Below are 5292 nucleotides of genomic sequence, written 5' to 3'. Positions count from 1 at the left end.
TTTCAGCAAAGCTTATGACCCAGGTCTTGCCCTGTTCCCTTGGTATGTCCCAAATACCCAGCGAAATAAGATAGTTTCCAGCCTTTCCTCTGGTATCTGCTCCCTGTATTCTACGAAGCTGTTCAGTGAGCCTGATAATCTACGGAAGGAAATCTCAAGGGACAAGAGCTTTGCTGCCTTCTGGCCTGTTCTTATTTGCTAATCCTATCTATTAATACGGCCTGCGAATATGTGACCAGCCCATGGCAGCGGATTTCCTCACATCCCTATTACTGCTGCATGTCTTTCCTGGTGCAGAATGTTAATCTGACCTTTCTTTAAAATAAAAAAATTGATACCACATAATACACAGGTTCACAGAATAGGATGTATATACATACGTTGCAGAAGTACCTGTAGTTTTGCTTTCATTGAAGACCATTAGGGTTTTCAGGCAGGACAGTTCTTAACTAGGGGTTGAGGAGGGAAGCCTTTAGACTGGAAATAAATCCAGTATCTTAAATACTGTGAATTTGGTTTTCACACTGCTAAGTACCTGCCAATCCTATACATTCCAACTACAGCTGCATTTTTACACACTATTGAAAAGTTTGATTTTTGCCTTGTTGAAGAGACATGTTACATGTGATTTAAGTCAGACTGGAGTATATTTAGTATATCACTAAACTACAATCTATCAATTATTATTTTTCAGTTTCAGCCTCTCTTACCAATCAGATTATGACCATAATTCAAATCCAAGTCCGAATTAACACTTCTGAAGCAGCAAAACATTCCTTCCATTTTTTTTTTTTTTTTGCCAATGCAAGAGATTGATATCTACCGGCAGACTGCTCAAATTCTTGCTGTGATTTATTGCTTCCCCTAAGTTCATGGCATTTCATGCAGCTGTAGAACAAAACTCTAGCAGTGCTGCTGCAGAGGCATAAACTCTAGCAGTTATCAGTGATTTCAAAACGGGGTAAATCAAGGAAATAGCTCTCACCGTTGTGAAATTCTGAACTTGCAGGAAACATGGCTGTGCGTAAGGGCCCTCTTGGCCTTATATACTCAATTAAATCCTCCGTTGTTACTCAAGTGAATCAAAGTTTTGGGACTCATGACCTCACCTTCAAAAGATTAAACGAAAGCACTGAAAGGAGGAGGTGGGGGAGACTCTGGGTGCTGGGGAGAGGAGATCTCAGATCTGGCACAGGCGCGTGGCTGCAGCTTGCAATCCTGCCTGTGGGCAAGGCTCACCTTGCAGACACAAAGGGAGGAGCGAGCACCCCCTCACCTCTCAGAGAGAGATAGCATCTCCTCTCTCCTTGAGCATAAAACATCTCTAGGTCTGTTTGATGCCATGAGTCTCCTTCCGTCACGGCTCCCTTCCTCCTCTGCCACCCAAGCCCACGAGCTCTTTCAGGCTTGTTAATCTAAATAACACAAAAATATAGAAAGTCAAACTCTGGACAGAGCTTAAGTATCTTTGCAGTGAGCATTCCTTTTCCCATACCCACCCCCTTGCCCTTCTTGGTGTTCCTGACTGCTTGTCTCAGAGATCTGGGCCCTGCCGAGGCAAGGGCTTGTTGTCCCTTCCCACCCCAAGACCAGAAAGCAAATAAGCCCCCTGGGATGGGACCTGTTGGAAGAAATCAAAGTATCTCGTTGAAAGCTTCTGAATCCATGAGCTGTTCTTCTCTTTCCTATGTTCCTCTGTTTCTTATGATGGTCAAAACCCGTCAACCTGGGTCACGCTCCCTCAACTGTCTGGTTGAAAAAGAACCAGCCATTTCTGACAACCTATCTGTGGAACAGGTCAAAGGCCTCTCTGGGTCTGATCTCTCAACATTGCTAGAGCAAAAAGAGCAGTGCTATGGTGAGTTCTAGAACAATAATATTGACATATGAGGCTCTGAATGGTCAATTCTTTGATAAGGATTTTAAACTATATTTCCCAATAGATACTTTTTAATAAAACTTTGTCTGATCTTGGCCATATTTAGGCACATCTAGCCAGCTAAAATTCCCTCTTCTAGCTGTGTAGCTAGACATTGGTGTTTTGGAATTACATATTGATCTCCACCGAACAGAGTTACACTTGTGGCAAATACAGGGACTGCCCATCTCTCTCAAATTACACACATGCAATAGTGAGGGGATGGAACATGCTTACTAACCAGTTCCCTTTATGCACATTTTTTTTATGCCGTTTAAAACAGCACTAACTTTGCAAGTCTGTGTTTGGCATCTGTTGTCACACAAACATCAGTCCATGTGCTTTTGTCTAAATAGGGATAGTGACAATGAAGGGTAAATAATTTATTATAAGTTGTTATAAAAACATATGATTTACTTACCTGAGACCTTTTCATAGGCATTATAGGTGGTAATAAATTAACATTTATGGTCATTTCTATTTTGTTACAAAAAAAGGACAGATTATATTATTTGCCTTGGTATCCTAAACTTGAATCTTGAATTTTCGCACCTCCGAGATTCTTTTGGTTTCATATAAATATTGCTAGCTCCATGAACACTTCATTTTTCTGCAAAACTTTGCTCAGGTTTGATGAGCAGTTTAGGATAACAGAAACTTTAGAAAAACTTTCCATTTCAATGAGACAGCCTTTTGCCAAGACTCGTGCTCTGTAATAATAATGAGATAATAAAAATAATTTTTTAATAACAAGAAGATTAAAAAAATGGCAGAACTGTACTCCACAGTCAAGCATCTCTTTTGATGATTTTTTTTCTTTGATCTTCACATACTACACTGAGTGACTAATACTTTCGTCTGTTCTCAATTTTCGTCTTCACTCCCTCCAGTGGCATCCTTCAATAAGTGACAGTGTCTTTGACAAACTCCTGCAGTTTCTCTCACGTGTCCACAGGTCTCTGTGCCTCCACGTGAGACAAAGGCTCCCTCTGCAGATTACAGCCACCTTGTTCTCACATCTCGCAGCGCTTCGGTGGTGACCACCTTACTGCCCTCATGGAGCTTATCCGTAAGAGCCTCCTACAAAGTGTTTTGAGAGGATGAGAGTAGTATGTCCTGCAAGAAATTCCATGTAAGGAGGAGAAAACTAAAATGCAGTGGTAATACAGAGAAATGAGAGGGATGGCACATGAAATAAAATTGATTTGTACATAAATAGACCTTATCTGTCCCTTTCCTAAATACACAAGAGCTACAGATTCATGCTACTGGAAGGACACAAGCAAAGCAAGGAGGCAGACACACGGAGCAGCTCCTGCAAATGTGCTCCCCAAACCTCTCATACACGCAGCTGGACCCTGCAGAATTTCTCACATCAACAGTGCATTTCAAGTAGGTCTTTCTCTATCCCATTTTGGATGAATACTCACTAGAAGTGAGAGAGAAGAATGAGAATCATTTTATAGCTAGGTGATTAGTGCATGTATAAAGCAAAATTGGCTCTAGTCCTTTATTATTCAATATAAATTGAACTGTAAAGCAAGACATTGCAAGACCTCCCTTTCAAATATTGCAGACCTCAGGGCCACAATGTAGACCTGAGCTAACATCCCTTCTCCAGTTCAGGTAAATGAAGAATTGTAAGTCTCCAATTGATGCACTTACAGGATGCAAAGGGCAGAAGGAGATGATTTTTGCTTTGCTTTCACACATAAAAGAATATCAATTGAAAGACTTCTTCACTAGATCAAATAAAAAATCTGTTTCACTGGAAATCCAGCAGCCTAACAGATACCTTTTCTTGCCTAAAGCATTGATACATGAGGTAGTCAGCAGTCTTTCCCTTATTTCTATAGTATTAATTCCATTTTTGTTTTTTGATTATCTCAGTGTATACTTGAAAAAGTCTCCTTTAGCTAAGCAAGACTTTTCTCCCTGATGACCCCCACTGAAGTTGTAGGTTTTTCTTTTATTTCCATACTCCAGTCTTTGCTGCATTCTACCTTGTTTCTGCTAAGAGTTTCAGCCAAATTATTATTGTTATTCTTGCTATGCAAGTCCATGGCATAAAGTAATGCCTCCAGTATGGCCTGACAGTGTGACCTGCTAATAGCGATTCGATATTAATATTGTCATGCTAGAGTGGCTATAGATATTACTGGAGCATTAGCAGACTGCTGAACACTGTGTAAATTGCATTTCATTTTTTTGTTCATTTTAATGATACAGCTTTCTCACATTTTCAGTGACTTTTCATATCTCTAACCTGCCCAAAGATTTCACAGTGCAGAGCAATAAGAAAGTAGAAAGGTTTATCCCCTTTCAAGGCGTTTAACGTATAATTTCTAGGAAAGACGCTCCAGCTGTTCTACCAGTAGCAGTCTTCACATTAATCTTCAAAAGTGTTGAAAGGTAGGGAGAAGGGTACATATTCCCTACTCATTTTCCATTTTCTTTCCCACAGCATCTTTTATAAATTTCCCTCCATAACAGAGAATATGAAAGTGAAATCAGTACAGACCTAGTACCAGAAAAGTCTTTTTCCCAATACAGGGCAGCATGGCAAAAACAGTGCCATAAACACCATTTTTAAAAAGTCAGAGAGTCTGTATAAACTGAGCATAAAATCACAGTGAGCAAGACCTGTGTCAAGAGAGCTATTGAGTTATAATGGCATGAAGAAGCCTTATTTCATTGCTTTTTTTTTGGTCTTGTCCTGACCTCATCTCCACAGACTTACATGTTGAAAAAGGTACAACACAATCTCTATTGATTCCTCTAAACAAAAAGCTGGGCTGTAAGTCTAAGACACCACCTGAGATTGCATCACTTCTTTACTGATGCAAGGAAAAGCAGAGTTTGAATTTTAGGCTGCTTAGAAAGACATATTTTCAAGACCCATCAGAAGCTGACTACTTCCATGTAACATATAAAAGAACACAAGAAATTAATGCTCATGGCTGCACTTGCGGGTTTAATGTAGCTTCTACTGGAATATTAAGGACAAAAGAATCCTTCTGAAATTACCAATACATAAAGACACTTGATTAAAGTGGGTAATAAAAAGACTAGGTTATGACATGACAGGTTAATAAAGCACTTTTAATGGATGCTCTGATTAATGGTCTCTGAAGTGGCATGCAAAGCCAATTTAGAGTGGATGTAAACCAGCATGTTGCTCCTATCTGGGCTGCTAAAAATGTACAGCAGCCTTTTAATCCCTATCCATCTCTCTAAACACTTTTTAAAGTGGTATATAGAGCAGCATAATCAGCCAAATACCACAGTAGTGTTAAGTGGCCCGAGACACAGGCGAGTTCCATTAGAGGTGTTTACTGGGTGTTTATAATACCTCCTAACCAGGATGGATAAGA

This window comes from Tinamus guttatus, unplaced genomic scaffold (genome assembly GCF_059628265.1).
Source record: "Tinamus guttatus ecotype Peru unplaced genomic scaffold, ASM5962826v1 Tinamus_guttatus_pri_ptg000208l, whole genome shotgun sequence".
NCBI classification, from domain to species: Eukaryota; Metazoa; Chordata; class Aves; order Tinamiformes; family Tinamidae; genus Tinamus; species Tinamus guttatus.
The sequence above is the reverse complement of the archived record's forward strand: the minus strand, read 5'-3'. Positions refer to the sequence as shown.